This window comes from Alexandromys fortis, unplaced genomic scaffold (assembly GCF_014885135.2).
Source record: "Alexandromys fortis isolate MF-2015 unplaced genomic scaffold, M_Fortis_MF-2015_v1.1 scaffold_148, whole genome shotgun sequence".
Lineage (NCBI taxonomy): Eukaryota > Metazoa > Chordata > Mammalia > Rodentia > Cricetidae > Alexandromys > Alexandromys fortis.
Window position 1 is genome coordinate 1,645,227 of NW_026068019.1, and position 16,448 is coordinate 1,661,674.

The 16,448-nt window shown below is 48.1% G+C and overlaps 1 protein-coding gene across 1 annotated transcript in view; it reads right to left on the reverse strand.

Moving 5' to 3' along the window:
* Window positions 1–13,801: 13,801 nt before the first annotated feature.
* Window positions 13,802–16,448, reverse strand: part of Capn13 (calpain 13) — an 87,406-nt gene continuing 84,759 nt past the window's right edge. The window contains exon 22 of the mRNA XM_050163003.1: window positions 13,802–14,252. The gene's annotated coding sequence lies outside the window, so the exon portion shown is untranslated. The remainder of the gene's footprint in view (window positions 14,253–16,448) is intronic.

The following is a 16,448-nucleotide window of genomic DNA, read 5'->3' on the forward strand; positions in this document are numbered from 1 at the left end:
TTTTTTTTTTTTTTTTTAGGTTTTTCGAGACAGGGTTTCTCTGTGGCTTTGGAGCCTGTCCTGGAACTAGCTCTGTAGACCAGGCTGGTCTCGAACTCACAGAGATCCGCCTGCCTCTGCCTCCCGAGTGCTGGGATTAAAGGCGTGCGCCACCATCGCCCGGCTAAACTTTGTTGTTTCTATGGTTACCCCCAGTACACCACAGATTTAATTTTTTTCACATTGTCTTATTGGTCAGAAGACTTTTCTTAATGTCAGTTCTATCTCAGCTTTAGGGCCTTCCTTTGGCTTACAGACCAAGAAAATTGTTTGTGTCTTGTGGTTATTGTTGCATTATGTCTTTAAAAAATCCTCTAAAATAGTTTGCTGCTACTCATTACTCAATGGATTTTAGGTGGGAGTTAGTTCTTGGGAAAAGAGAGACAGTCTGGTTGCTGTATTCTGGCTTCAGTCTTGAACAGAACTCTGGCACTCTGTGGAGATATTTCTCTCCTTCATGTGCAGATCTCTGTCTGTGTGTGCTTTCAATTCTCAACCAGGGATGAAGGATTTTCCTTCTGCCCCCCCCCCCAGCTACAACAGGTGTCCGCCATGTTTTAAAAATTTAAACTGTGTTGCCTTTCCCCAGTGACCTATTTTTCTTCAAAGGGTTAGAGGAGGGTCTTTTTAGAATTGCTTCAGCACTTCCCCTCTCTCCCAGATCTGAACCAGGAGAGAGGCTAGTGTGGGTCTCACCCTCCCTAATTGGCTCTTGTGAGCACTTTTAAAGTGGTTCACAGAAGAGAGACAACTGGGATTCAAGCCTGGGTCCTCTAGAAGAGCAGCCAGTGCTCTTGACCTTTGGGACATCTCTCCAGCCTCTTTCTAATTAAAATCAGGAGTCTGGGAGCTGGAGAGATGGCTCAGCAGTTAAGAGCTCTTTCTCAGTTGCCAACACCTCCATGGTGGCTCACAACCATTTGTAACTCTAGTTCCTGGGCATCTGATGCCCTCTTCTGATATCCAACATGCATATGGTGCACACACATACATGCAAACATGGAAAATACTCATACATATAAAATACATCTAAAAAATAAGTTAAGGGCTTAATGGCTACAGAATATGAACGTGCCATTTATTTGGAAACATACTGGAGCCGCCCCCTCTTGATGTCCATTTAGATTGGTTACTGGCCTTGATACTGTTTACAAATGGTGTTGAAAGTCATTACCTTATTACAGAGACAATGTGTGGCATATATATCTACTCACGCTATTCTTGGACCTACACACAAGTGCATCTGTGTTACAGTCATTGCCAAACTCGCCTCAGCAGGGGCTGCGCCCAGTTCAATTCCCCTCCACAGCGCGGGAGCATTTGCCCGTTCTTGCACTTTCAGCAGAGCAGCATGTCCTCCTCCACTGATTTGACAGAGCTGAAACAGTATCTCAGAGTGGATTTCATTTGCATCCATCTTACTTAGAGTTAAACTGGGCTTCCTGATGTAGGCGAAAGAAACACTGGCATTCACCCTTTGGTTCTTCAGAAGTTAAAGGGGCCGGGGATGGCTTTACAGAGCTCGGGAAAGATCCTCCCTGGGATCAAGCTTTCTCCAGTCCTCTGCCTTCTCTAGATTCAGACAAGAAGACTGACGCTACTGTGTGACACTTTAGTGTGTGCAAAGTATTTCCGTTACATTTTGTATTTATTTGCAGAACTGAATTTTATCGCGCAATTTTGAAAATTTGAATATAAATTTAAGCACCGGCATTAAGGGGGAGACAGATAGTTGGAAAAGCGAGATTGCATATCTAAGATAAGAGTATGGAGAGAGAGAGAGAGAGAGAGAGAGAGAGAGAGAGAGAGAGAGAGAGAGAGAGATTCATCTCTGTTACATTGAAAACCAAGAAAATTACTGATAGACACAATGTCACTTTGAATTACTTTGAAGGCTGATCAGGGATGAAGTCCCCTGTTGTATTCCTTTCTCCTGTAGGGGTCAGTCCCTTAGTGACCAGAGGGGTGAGCATTTTTGGTGGAGATGGGTGAGGTTTTAGGAACTGAGTTAAGATACTTTTCTGGGGGATTTGAAGCATGGACTTCTTCATGGTCCAGTTTGAGCTTCCTGGACAGGCCAGCTCAGGGTATATCTTTAGGGTACAGTGGAAGCTGAGTTAGTGTTTTCCTGGAAGGGGGGGTTGCCCCTGGCTGACCAGGGCACACTTCTGTGCTGTGGGCTAGGCAGAGGATGGCTCCAGACAATGCAGAGGACCTTTGCTCTGAGGAGTGGGAGTTTCACTTTTATTTTATTTGTCCCGTAAAGGAAAGGAGGAGTCTGTGAGTAAGACGGCAGTGGAAGAGATGAGGGACCAGCACTGGGTCCCAGAGCAGAGATAAAGTGCCTGGACAGGAAGTCAGGGCATTTGCATAAATCTGAGGGGGAGAGTCGAGCTCCCTGCTACACAGGGCTTGAACCAATTGAATTTTATTCTTCAGGGGCAGTTGGAGCCCCATTAATCTGTGGGTTACAAAACAAACACTAACTGCCCTGTTTGCAGAGCCATCTGAGCAGCCTCCCCTTCTCCCTCATCTGAAAAATCTCCCCTTAGTCCAGCGGGAGTTGGTGTGAATGCAGGGTGCCCCCAGGTCAGTGTCTACCTCCCTAGTCCTGTACCCTCACCTCTCTCAAGGCATTGAGCTCCAAGTCCAATGGTGCCTGTGCCTTGCATATCTCTTCCGTTCAAAGGCCACATTGTAACTGTTGGTTCTGTCCAACCCTCTCTGCCTCTGTGCATCCAAATCATTGATGGGCACAGAATATCTAGAAACTGCCTAGCAACGGCTCATACCAGCATGTCTTTCAGTGTGTCTTCTGAGGAGCTGTGGTCCCTCAGGGATCCATACTTCCAGAGGCAGAGAGGGAGGAGGATGCTGGAGGTCCTCGAGGGATGAAAACAGCAGCTATAGATGCTCTAGATTAGACATAGTGTCTTAGTAGTTCTATGGCTGAAAAGAGACACCGTGACCATGGCAGCTCTTAGGAAGGAAAGCATCTAGTTGGGGCTGGCTTGCAGTTTCAGAGGTTTAGTCCGTTGTCATCACAGAAAGGACCATGGCAGTGTGCAGGTAGACACGGTGCTGGAGAAGGACCTGAGAGTTCTACTTCCAGATCCACAGGAAGCAGGAAGAGAGGAACACTGGGCCTGGCTTGAACCCTTGAAACCCAAAGCCCACCCCAGCGACATTCGTCCAATAAAGTCACACCCACTCCAACAAGGTCATCCCTCCTAATCCTTTCAAATGATACCAGTCCCTGGTGAGACCAAGCATTCAAATCATGAGCCTGTGGGGGCCATTCTTATTCAAACTACTACACACAGCTGACTCCGTTAGTTTCCTGGGACCTCATAAATGACTTTGTTCTTCATAGCTTTGTTTCAAAATAACTCTATAGCTCTTCTCAGTTGAGGTCCTAATTTCACTTATGAGTATCCTGAGAGCCAGTCAGAGCACAGTGGGGAGAGAGCTGTGCCTTCTTCTCCAACAGGCCGTAGCCCAATACAGAAACACCACACACAGGTATGAGGTTTTGCCCTAGGCCACTTTCATGGGAAGAGAAAGGAAGGCAAGAGTGAGAGCAGCTACCATCACAAGTGGGCTTCAGCCTGACCAGCTGTTCCCAGAATCCCCAGCATGGACCCATGTTTGTACATGTGGCCAGCTGAGAGATTCCCCAGGAACATTCAGGGCGAAGGGATTAGAAGCTGAGTTTCCATTGCAGTGGCTAAAGGACTCAGTGGGCGAGGATGCTCAGCAGAGTGCTGAAGGGGTTTTCCACAATCCATTTTGGCTTTTGGCAAAGACAATTTTGAGAATGGAAGTGGTTTTCTTGTGTTATTCAGGGGTCCATCTTTCCCATGGCTGTGCCAAGCCTCTTACTGGTCCATGCCCTGCATGATGGGACATTTCCAGGAGCTGGTCCTTCTGCCTCACTCTCCTCAGTAGTGAAGGGGGATGCTACATTCACTGAGAAGACCAGCATGGTGAACAAGTAACCTGGCCAGCAGTCTTGGAGACGGGACTTGTTTGGTTCCTGGTTCTCCTTGTCAGGGGTGCCTCCTATCAGAAATCTCTTTCATTCTTCAGTAAGCCAAAACACTTGAACATTGTTTGAGTAAAATGCTCCCTACATCTCGAGCATAGTTAAGAACCCAACAAACAGTCTTGTAATTGTTACTCTGGTCCCGCTAGCATTTGTATTTGTATTTGTGAAGCAGTATTGCCTTATAAAGCAAAGCTCTCGTTCTGTGGCCCATGCTGCCATCTGGAGGACATGAGGGAAAGAAATAAAAACAGCCGGAGATAAGAAAATCAAAGATGTTGATCACGCTAACAGACCCAGCGTAATTATCTAGACACAGGCCTGACACTTGACATGATTTGCCCCATTTAATGATTCAAGTCAGCCTGTCACTAAGTGAAGTGACACTGCTCTGTCACTCTGTGTATGTGGTCCATGGTATCACAGCCATCACTTAGTCATTATGACCGTCTCAGGTAGAGATTGGTCCTCTCCATGACTGAGATACAGCCCCATTAAGCCAGACATGCTAAATACCTTCCCAGGACCACACAGCAAGTAAAAGACAGATCTATGATTAGAACCAAAATTCATGTTTGTTCCTCTACATTGTACCTCCCCCAAGAAAAAGCTTTGGATCCTGCCACAGCAGGGATTCTCAACCTGTTGGTCATGACCCCTTGGGAGGTCGAGTGACCCTTTCAAGGGGGTCGCCTAAGGTCATCAGAAAACACAGATATTTGCATTATAATTCATAACAGCAGCAAAATTATAGTTATGAAGTAGCAACAAAATTAGTTTTACAGTTGTGGGGGGGGGTCCCCACAACATGAGGAGCTGTATTAAAGGGTGGCAGCATTAGGAAGTTGAGAACCACAGCTCTTCAGGCTCTGGGCTAATGTAGGCATCTGGCAGGAAAGACAGGTGTGGCCAAAAAGAGAGACACAAGTGAAATCAGACGTGTGGTCCAGGATGCATCTGTGTCAGTCCTGGCCTCATGCTGCCCTCATTGCAGAGACTGGAGACTGACCCGTAGTGAACAGAAACTGATGGTAGATCATAGCCATGATGTCCTCAATGCTATTCCAGTGTGATGCAAACACGCACTGGCATTCACAGCCCCACAGCGGTGCAGATTCAGAGGGCAAGTGAGGGAAGAAGCCCACCACCTCTGGTTCCCACCGCCGGGGCAGGTGCTTGGTATGGGAGAATTGTCTGTATTCTGTCAATCACATTTTAAATAAATGATGATTGGCTAGGCAGGAAGTAGAGGCTGGTCAAACAGACAGGAAGTAGAGGCGGGGTGATAAGAACAGGAGAATTCTAGGAAGGAGGAAGCCCATTCCTCCCAGTCCTGTCCAGACCACGAAAGAAGCAAGATGTAATCTACCCGGCTGAGAAAAGTACCAAGCCATGTGGCTAACATAGATAAGAATAATGGGTTAACATAACCTACAAGAGCTAATAAGTAGCCTGAGCGAATGGGCCAATCAGTTTTATAACTTATGGAGATCTCTGTGTGATTTTCTTTGGGGCTTGCTGGCTGTTGGGTATCGGGCAGGACAGAAACCCCAAAAAGCAGGCCCCTCATGTTACAGGTGGTGTTGCAGATGTTTGCTTCTGTAGCTCCATGCATTGTGCCTTTTCTGTGACTTTCAGTGCACTTAAACACACACACTATCACCAGAGGAAGGACCTTTAGATGTTGCCTGGCTCATAGCTAGCGATTGAAAACATATTCAGTGTCAGAAAGAAGAAATCCATTCCAAGGAAACTGAGGCCCAGAGAAGAGATTATCACAAAGCCACACATTTAACTGTGAAGTCAGTCCTGAAATTCAAGTCTCCAAATGCCAGCCTATTCCTTCTTTGCTTTGATGAGTGGCACCTGGAAGTACAAAAGGGTCGAGCAAGTGAGGGGAAGGCCTGTGTGCCAGACGGCTACTCAGGGGGTAGGCAAGGACTTGGTATTCTCTGGTGGTGTCTACTCCTTGGTTCTTATACCTATCCCTACCCCAAAGGCTTCTTGTGGGAGATGTGATGGAACCAGGTGTCCCCCTTGCTGTGGGGGCATCTTGACTTGTAAGAGGACGATAAGACACCATTTAGCTTCTGTGGATCTCACAGTGTTACAAAGACCAGGCAAGGTTGTTCGACAACATTGTCTTATATAATTCTCGTATTAACCTTCAGAGGTAATATCTCCCCAGATGTACACTGTAAAGAATACATTTTCCCTGTAAGGTTTTAGGTTTATAGCAAAACTAAGCAGAAAGTGTAGACTTCCTTCCCGTGTCCCCACAGCCTCCCTCAACATCAGCAGAATGGTCCTTGTGAGGCAATGGATGGACTGACATTAACACCTCATTATCCCCCAAACTTCATAGATTCTGTTGTGGATCGCCCTGGGGATTAGAGTCATGTGATAAGCAGTTGTATGTTTTAATGCCTGTTCACAGAGGAGAGAGCTGGGACCAGATCACACAGCAGGAGGTGGCAGGGATCCCAGGCTGGATCTTCAGAATGTTGTACCCAACTTTGTGGCTTCCTGATAAGTGTCATCACGTGACAGGACCTCGGAGGGCCACAGTCCTGTGGGGTCACAGATGCACCTAATTTGGCTGTCCTTTGTAGTAAGTGGTCTTCTGTTTGTGAGCCCACCCTCACTGGGGTTTCTCAAATGGAGCAAGGGCTGGCAGGCAGACAGAATCATTGGAAGGTTGGAGCTGGAAGCATTCCTGCAGTGACTCAGGACTCCTGATCCGACGTCGTAACTGTTGTGCAATATTTTACTCTTTTGACTTTTTAGGGGGCCCGCCACCCAGCTCCCAAATAAATCACACATGGAGGCTTATTCTTAGTTATGAATGCCCAGCCTTAGCTTCGCTAATTTCTTGTCAGCTTTCCTTAACTTAAATTATCCCAAATGCCTTTACCTCTGGGTTTTTCTCTTTCTCTACTTCTGCATACCTTTCTTTACTTCTTTCTCCATGACAGGCTGTGACCCCTGATGTCCTCTTCTTTTTCTCTTCCTGCTCATTCTCTTTCTCCTTTTATACTGTCTCCCCTGCCAGCCCCGCCCATCCTTGCTCCTGCCTTGCTATTGACCATTCATCTCTTTATTAGGACCATCAGGTGTTTGAGACAGGCACACAACACAGCTTCTCAGAGTTAAACAGATGCAGCAGAAACAAAAGTCACACGCCTGAAAATAATATTATACAACACATAATATTGGTGGGCGTCTTTTTCTGTTGAGTTGCATCCCTGTCCCATAAGAAGGCTGTCTGGCCCTCCTCTCCAAATACTTGGAAGATTTGGGGCATAGGGTAAATATTCTTTCCTGCTCTTCTAGGGCATTTCTGGGTGCTCTGCCTCCTGGTGGGCAGTCCAGCCATTCACACCTGCAAGTGCTCACCCCATGTGGACTGGCCCGTGGGCAGCCAGCCTAGACTCGCCTTTTCTCAACATTTGTGCAGAGCAGGAGAAAGTGTGGCTTTGCAGCCGTCACCCATGCTCCACCATTTCAGCTCACAAGCATGTGTCCTTAGTTGATAACTGTGGTATAAGTCCACCAAGAGTGCTTAGGGATCAGAAAATACAGCATGATTCTTATCACTCTGCAGGTGTGTTCAGCAACCGGCAGCCCTCATCCCTGAGCAAGATGTTCTCCCTCGGAGGTACCTCCCATCTAGAAAGTACGCCAGATGGGGCTGCCAGGCAAAAGCCAGGGCATCTCAAAGCCCGGTTCTCTGGTTTACCAGTCCGACAAAGAACAGTCCGTTTTGCTTCTGTTAGAGTTGTTACAACTTCGTCATTCATAAAGCAACCACAGTCCCTACTGGATTCCCACTGCAGCCCAGCTATCACTACCAGTCTCCTCACTAGGTGCCTGCTGTTTCCTCTCCTACTGATAGCCCAGTGGGGAGTGATGAACGTTCCCTGGGGTGCAGCAGTGGTTGGGGGTGGGGCTAAATGTAGATTCCAGGCTTCCATCAGCACCCCAGGTCTATCTAGAGCAGGCCTAGAACACTCTTCACAAAGCTCCCCAGTGACTCTGGTTTGAGTGTCGAGTGTCAAGTGCACCCTCAGGATGGCTGCCTCATGGTCTTTCTCTCCAAGGAGAGCCAAGTTAGGGCTAGGAGAATTGGGAAGGAAGGAATAAACTCTTTCTCATTGGTTGCTCCAACTTTAAAAATGTTACCGCCCCAAATTCTTTATAGGCAGAGTGCGGCAATGCACACTCCCGATATCTGCACATATATCAGTTTAAACATCAGGTTAGCAGCTGTACGCTCACGTTATTTCTCTTAGTGTTTTTTTTTGTGTTTTTCCAATGTTAGAATAGCTTGAAATAGCTAGTTCAAAGATTTACAAACAAAGTCATGATAAATTCACGAGAGACATACAAAGCACAGGGCCTAGCGTTGCCTCACAACCTAACAATCTGTCCTATGATGCCAGACTTTGACACACCTGTGTACATGTCTCCTTTCCCTACTCATGCAACACCCATCTTCATTAGTAGAGGGAGCCAGGGAGACATTGCAAGGCTTAGCATAATAACCATCAGCTCATGGGAATATCAGGTCCCTGCTCCAGTGAGTGTACACATCAGAGAGCCTCCCTGGCTCCAACTTCGTTCCTTTGAAGAAGTCAGCTGCATTTTATTTTGGTAATTGCATGTGGCATGAATTAGATTCCCCTCACTCAAGTTTCCAGTGTGACTTTTGTTCCCAACAGGGACTCTGACAAATACACAGCAGGTGTTTTGAAACGGCAGTACTGGCTCTCACCTTTAGAAGGAGATTTCATGACAGAAAGTGGCCACATACTGCCAGAAGCTATGGAGACTCTAGAATTTGTATCCTCAACCAGAGCCTCAACCCACTTCCTTCTGGGAGGGCTCTTACGGGTTTCTTGGGCTCCTTCTATGCAGGTCCTCCGCGGTGGTCTAGGAATAGACTTCCCCCAGTTGTATCTGTTGCTTTCTCACTGCAGCCTCTGGCATCTGGGATGGAGGGAAGCCTTCCCATGCAATATCTTCCCTTAATTGCCCGGTTCTGCGGTTCTGTTACACAGCCACATGGAGGTGGGTATGGACAGATATATGATAATATAAGTGAAATCCAGGGTTCCCCTACTGGATTTTGGGTTACTCCTAATTGGTAAGAACTCTGTTTTATACACATTGGAGAATCTTGGGGAACAAGGGGAGGATTTAGGGGCCATGCCAAACTAATCGAAGAAACGGATTAAACCCAGACTGAGGCACAGTTTCAAGACCCAGTTTACATTAGCCCCGCAGTGCTCACACTGGGAGATAATGCTGTTGGGTTCAGCCATGGCTGGGACTGGACTTCTGGCAGCCTCTTTACTTGCTGGACAGAGCAGTGGGGCTGGAGAGTAATTACTAGAGATAGCCACTAGGTGTCACTGTCACGCCAGCATCTGTCCAGGAAGCTAAACTGGCTGATGGCCATCTCCAGGTAGCTGGAAGGGGTTTGTCATTTTTATGTTCATGAACATCCAAGGCAGAGACACATCTGCCCCCACACTGTGGGGAAAGAACACTGTCTGACTTACTGTCCCGGACAATGTTAGTCTCTGACTGTTGCGGTGCCAGGGGTCTTTTTTATGGTTTATTGGCTGCCCTCAATGTGGATTAGACTACTAGGAGCTGGCTCCTTAACACTGTCGTATGGAAGAGACTTTAGAGATCTTGAAGTCAGAGTTGTAATTTTTGAAGAGGCCCATAAAGAGAAAGCTGTTCCTCTAAGACATACAGTTGAGTAGGGAAAGAGTAAACCTGAGCCTTTGGCCAGGAGGTTCAAGGCCCTGTCTACTCCACTGTGTCCCCTGTTTTACACTCTGCTCTATCAACTGTGTTCTTACCATGTAATGAGCAGTTGCTGTAGGCTGTGCTCTTTGTAACTGAACAGAACCGGGCACGTGTAAGATGCCCTGGCATGTGATCGACATACAGTACATGTATGAGGGGGCACCATGGCTAGGCAGCAGATCATTGCCCCTCTCTTTGGTCAAGGGTGCTTTGCTAAGACCACCCACTCTTTCTGCAAACAAAGAAGGTTCAAAGATGACGTGGCAGTTTCACAGACAATCCCACACCAAATGGAAGTGGTGTATACACGTTCAGGCCCTAGCAGGTCCTAAGGGCACAAGCAAGTCACATGAAGACGTTGCCCAAAAGCCTGTGTTTTCCGCTCCTGTTACAATGTCTTCTGCTCTAAATCATGCAGCTGTAGCCTCATGGGGTGTGTCCTATGCTCAGTTGGCTGATAAAGAGAAGACCGGGGCCTGGCTTACTGATGGTTCTGCACGCTGTGTAGGCACCACCCAGAAGTGGACAGCCGCAGCATTACCACCCCAGCTGGGACAACCCTGAAAGACACCATTAAAGGGAAATCTTCACAGAACTTTAGGAAGGTGGGAGAGTGGAAGCTGCAACTGTGACCACCAGGGGGCAATGTTTTATCATGTTCTGCCTGATCAAGGACAGGTTTCCCAACACTGAAGACTCTAAGGGACCAGAGTGTTTGAGATAATGTCCTGGGTGAAGAAAATGAAAAGGTCTATCAGTCTGGACTTGAAATCTACCTCTCAAAGGTATCATCCCGCCTGTCTCACATTAATGGAGTTGGTACGACTGCAAAACCAAAGAAGCGACCGTGTCTTCATCTACCTTGCGTGGAGTCGTTCCGGGATCCAGAGTTATTCAGGCTTATACTCTGAGAACGTTTTGTGGTCTCAGATGGAGGGATATGAAGTATCGTGTATGCGGGCTACCCAAGTCTCAGGAGAGCAACCCAATGTGTCCAAATACATTTGTAGATGACAACCACATGTCACGGTGTCAAAACGTTGGACATGGCTGCCCGAGGTTAGAGTTACTCCCGTCCATGCACCCCCAAGCCAGTCTTCCTTTTCCTCCTCTGCCTTCTACCTGGTCTGTGAAACTGGACCCAACTGCCCATTCTGCACCCGTCCTTTGTGATGCGGCCAGACCTGCTCTGCCGCAGCTGCCAGCCTCTGCTGCTCTCATTATTGACCATTCTGCTGGGATATTAAGCACTTTGGGCTTGGCTGGGTGACCATTAATCAACAACCTTGTCAGAGTGATGGATTCTGTTAGAATTATTGCTTAATTAGCTTGTTTAGGGCAAGAAAATCAACCAGGACATTAGTTCTCTGCAAGCCAGAAGGAAAGGGGAAAGTGAGTTGCGGTGTTAGGGACCCTCGTGCTCTCTGGGGTAGCAGCCTGTGTCTTGAGCAGGGTAGGGGTGGGGCCTCAGATCAGAGCAAACCTTATGCTTGAATTCACCGGACATTTCTGCCCCCTCGGGCTACCACAGTCGGGACACACACCCTATTCAGTGGCACTGAAGAGCCGGGGTTCCCGATGTGCTGTTCAAGGGCTACATCCATTCCCCAGGAGGTTTTAAAATTCAGATTCCCAGGCTTGGGTTAGAATTTTCTCCATCAGAATCTTTGTTTTGTGGTGAAGACAAGTTATTCCAGATGGGTTTAGTTCACAATACGGTGCGGAAGCCTTGGCCTTGAAGGTTGGAGAGTTAAGTAAGTCTGGTGAGTGAGTGAAGAGCAGGCCCACATTCTTTTTCACACGGGTGGGGGAGGGCGTCACCTGCAGCGTGCCTAGAGCTTTCATGCATGCCCGTCCCCCTCCCCCACACTCCTCTTTGCTTTCCACTCTGCCCTGTCTCTTCCAGCATTGCTTATATTGCTCCTGCCTTGCTTCCTTGGCTTGACTACCATTTTTTTCTCGAGTCCCCCTTCCAGGTCTTTCCACCCTCTGTTTTGCCTTCTTTCTCTCCATCTTCCCTTTCACCTGTGCAGGTGACTATCTCTTGGCATCAGGCACACTTTATACCCCTCTCTGTAGTCTTTGCCAGATAGAAGGGGCTGGAAGCCTAAAACTGACTTTGCAGAGAGAGAGAGAGTTCCAGATACATTTGCAGTCCCGCTCTCGAGATGCGCTTATGTGGTGTTTGGAAGGCAGAAGAGGGAGTCACATTACCCAGGGAAGCTGAGCTCCAGAAAGCAGCTGAAACTGTATACTCAGTGACTTTGTTTATTTTGGGGTGGGGTGGGGAGAGAGGGACTCCTCAAGCTTTGCTTCTCCCTAAAGCAGAAATGAAGCCGAACTTTGCTCTCATTGCCTCCAGGTCCATGATAAAGGCAGAAGGCAATTGCAGAGGCTTTGTCACCAGGGCACTGTGACAATCTGGCTGTGATTAGATGGGACACAAGGGGCTGTGAGCACCTGAAGTTTCTAGTGCATCACACCATCCTTGCATCGGGTCCTTTCTTGACCTTTGCTGAGGGACACAAAGAACCCTGAGAAGGTACAGCAGTGATACACTAGAGCTGGCCTGTCCCCTGCTGGGGGACTGGGGTAAAGGATCACCCAACTCCAGGCAGGAAGGGTCTATAAGTCCTGTCATGGCCACTGTAGCCTCCCTGAGTCCTCTGGAACTCTGTGTGGCTCCGTGTGTCAGCATTTCAATCAACTGACCAAATAACCTCTCCTCTTATATCTTGCTACTTTAATGAGAAAATTAAGGTCTGGCTCCCAGACAGAGCCTCGAGGGGAGGAAGCTGGCCTGAATGGTTGTGGATACCGGTCTAGTCACTGCAAAAGAGGCTCGGCCAACCCCCTGGGCTGTCACTGTTGACCCAATGGCTGTAAAGTGTAAAGTGGCTCTTTCTTGGTTCCTCAAACCCAAACAGACTCAGAAAAGGCACGGGGCAACATGTGGCCAAGGCAGCCAAGAGTGAAGGTGTGCTGGAATGTATAGATATTCAAAAGTTCCCATCCTTCAGTCTTCTTCTGGGGTTTTCCCAGAGCTTAAGTTGACCCCCAGACCTGATATGTTTTCATGTTTAAGATATTATGGAACAGGGAAATTCAGCCCATTCGCTATTTCATTCTAAATTCCATGCAGGAGGCACGAAATGACCAAGAGCACCCAGCAATGAGCACATTAGTTGCCTGTGTTATTTATGTCCTGGATGAGGTCACTTCCAAATGGTGACCTTGTTCTTGGCATGAGTGTGTGTGTGACGGAGCAGTCCTGCCCACGCCATCTGTTTTCTAATGGGGTCTTCTCACAAAGTCACACTCAGGAGGGTTTCCATCTCCCTGTCTTTTCCACACACACTTGCTGTTTCTATTGCCGTTTAAACCCAAAAGGTCTCCCTGAAGCTCATGTGGTGAATGAATATTTGTTCTCCAGCAGGTGGCGCTGTTCTCGGAGGCTGTGGGACGCTCAGGTGGTGGGGATGTAGTAGATAGGTGGGTTTCAAAGTTTATATAGCCTGGCCTTAGGTTCTGGTCTTACTATTTCTGCTTCCTAGTCCACTATGGTGTGAGGAACCTGTCTCACATGCTCCAATCACTATGAACATTGTTATTGGATTTCTTCCCTGAGGTTGTTGCATTGGGTATTCCACCATATAGATGAGGAAAATAACCAATACCACCCCACACTGGGGGAGGCTCTCAGAGTTGAGCTCTTAGCCAACCTATACTCCAGAGTATTGTGCGGTCTGGTTATTTTCTGATATGACCATGACCAAAATGATCCTTCTGAGAAACCCAAGGACCACACAATGAACAAGGAGGAAGGCGCCTCCTTCACTGCCTTTCCCCAGCTGTACTTTTAAAACCAGACCTAAGATTCTACTTTCACACCAAGAATCCCTTGTGGGAATACATTTTATTTCGCCATTTAGCTGTGAAATAAGGAGCATATAGTTACAAAAAAAAATGTGATTACTGGCAAACGACACTGAACAGACCATTCCTGGGTCACCAGCGCCACCAGTCTATTTTTTACCCCCAAGAAATGGATCCACAGAGATGGTGGAAGGGACGGAGTGGATTATGGGCTTCTTCTTCCTTTATCACAGCGGACACGTCCTGCTCCATTTTCCGGGAAGTGGCTACTGACGTCTGAAAGCACCCGGATGATCTAGTGGCCTTGGGTTTATCAGAGCCTGACTCAGCTAGGAACTTGGCCCAGTCTCTTGCAAGGCATCTTTGCCTCCATTTCAAATGCCAGGTTTAAGTGCAGACCCACCACAGGGGTTGGCACCGCTCCGAGGAGGAGGAGGAAGTCAGTTCCTTGAGTGGCCACCAGGAGCTTGTCCTAGAGAAAGACATGGACACTTATAGGCAAAAGGTCCAAGGGGAACAAAGAAACTGTTCCTTTCGTCAAGTAACCTTGGAGGCCCAGCCCCATTCCCGCTGTGTGGACCAGCATAGCAAGGCAAGCCTGGGCGTTTCCTGCAAGAGTGACTGGCCCCTCACATGGTCCCCCCAACAGAGGGATGCTCTTCTCTTTAAAACCCCAGAAGCCACTTTCATCTGCCCCGCTCGGCCGGCAGCTGGTATCCAAGCCACAGTTCATCTGGCTCCGTGCGTGCCTGCTGCACCATGACAGAATCTTGGAGTCAGCGGCTGCTTTGTCCTCCCCAGGGCAGACCAGAAAGGCATCTCTGCCCCCTGACCTCCGCCCTCTGTTCTCCGCCCTCTGCCCTCTGTTCTCCGCCCTCTGCCCTCCGCCCTCCGCTCTCCGCCCTCTGCCCTCTGCCCTCTGCCCTCCGCCCTCCGCTCTCCGCCCTCTGCCCTCTGCCCTCCGCCCTCCGCCCTCTGCGTGCCCCAGTCCGCTGGCTGTGGATTTCCGCAGATGAACGGCTTTTCTCAAGTGTCTGTGGCTCACAGTGAGTGACAACCCTGCACAGCTATTTCTCCCGCAGCTAGAATTTGTCTCCGCCCCCGGCAGCTAGGAGCCCCAGTTTTCCTTCCCATTTGGTCTCTTCTTTCAAGACCTAAACATTTGACTTTCAGGCTTCTTAGATTTATCTTCTACTAAGAATTCAATTTAACACATATAATTTGAAAACTCAATCATCACCACAAGCCATGAAGGAAGAGGGGCAGACGACTGTGTCCTTTCCTGTCCTCAGTTCGCCTCCGACTTGCTTTGGAAGCGCCTCTCTCCATTTCTAAATACTCAGCTCAGACAGTAGCTCCCTCGCGTGTCAATTTCAAATGCCCATCGATCTCTGTGATGGAAGACGGGGCTGGGTGTTCCTTGCCCACTTTGATATTTCTATCTTCTCTTTCATTCTCCTAATATATTTATATTCCGCTTTTTGTTAAATCAATATTTAATTTCTACTTTATTACAGTTATATATGCAGTGTTCACCGCCGAGTGAAGAAATTCTCTTGGATCGCATTTCCTTTCTTCTGTAACTTTTTGTTCTTCCAGGAGTTACTAATTACCTCATTTTTTGGGGGTCTGGTTAGTTTGTCATTATCTTAATAATTCTTTTTAAGATCTCCAGCAGAATTTCAAAGCATTTTGCATGGCGAAGCCATCCAAGGCACTATTGTGGTTCGCTCTTCCCTCAGTTCACCCCTCTGCACCTCCAGGGACCGCTGGCCCTCTGCACGGTGTCTAATTCCACTGACTGTACTTGTCTCTTGGTGGAGCTCCAGAGTCCCGATTCCCACCCCTACCCACCCACCCGACTCTGCTCTCCGAGGGTGCATGTTCGTTTCTCCTCTGAGTTAATTTCTCTTGCAAAGCCAGCTCAGAACGCTAGATGCTGTTCTTTCGGTGGGATCTGGAGGTCTCGTACTACCAGTGGCAAATCCAGACTCCCAATCTTAATCTCCATGGGAGAGTTTGATCCAAACTTCGGATGGTCTCATCTGTTGGGTTGCCAGTCGTCAACCCAAAGTGTAGCCAGTCAGCTCAGAGAGATCTCTTGGTCTGAAGGTTGGGAGAGATGGATTTATTGGGGTAGAAGCAGACCCACTCTGAGGAATAGTTGACAGCAGTCAGCAAGATCAAGGTCATTGCCGCCCGTTTTTCACTTTCCCAGAGATTCAAGATCGCTGTACAGTGGAAGCTTGAAGAAGCTTGAATGAATGCTAACTTTGTTAGAAGGCGCTCTCCTGCCATATCGTCAGTACATCAACATGGATGCAGATGGCATTAGCTAGACAAGTTCTCAGCAAGATGCAATTCGCAATGCGTTAAACCCCTAGACTCTGAAATCGGTTGAGATCAACATGGCCTCCCTTGTCTCAGGGCACCATTGGCATTTCTGAGCTTGATAACTTAGCCTAAATGTCACCTGCAATGTGGCAATGGAGGCACATGCCTTCTTCAAAAACAAATGGGTTCAGGGGGAGAGCAGAGGAGTCGTTCAGCCTGGCTGTGCTTACTCACACCCTAAACTAAGTCAGAAATGAGCGGGGGGCCTGGAGATGAGGGAGGAAGAGAGAAAAACATGATTCTAACAAGTAGTACAAGCCACCCTATTCAGCAA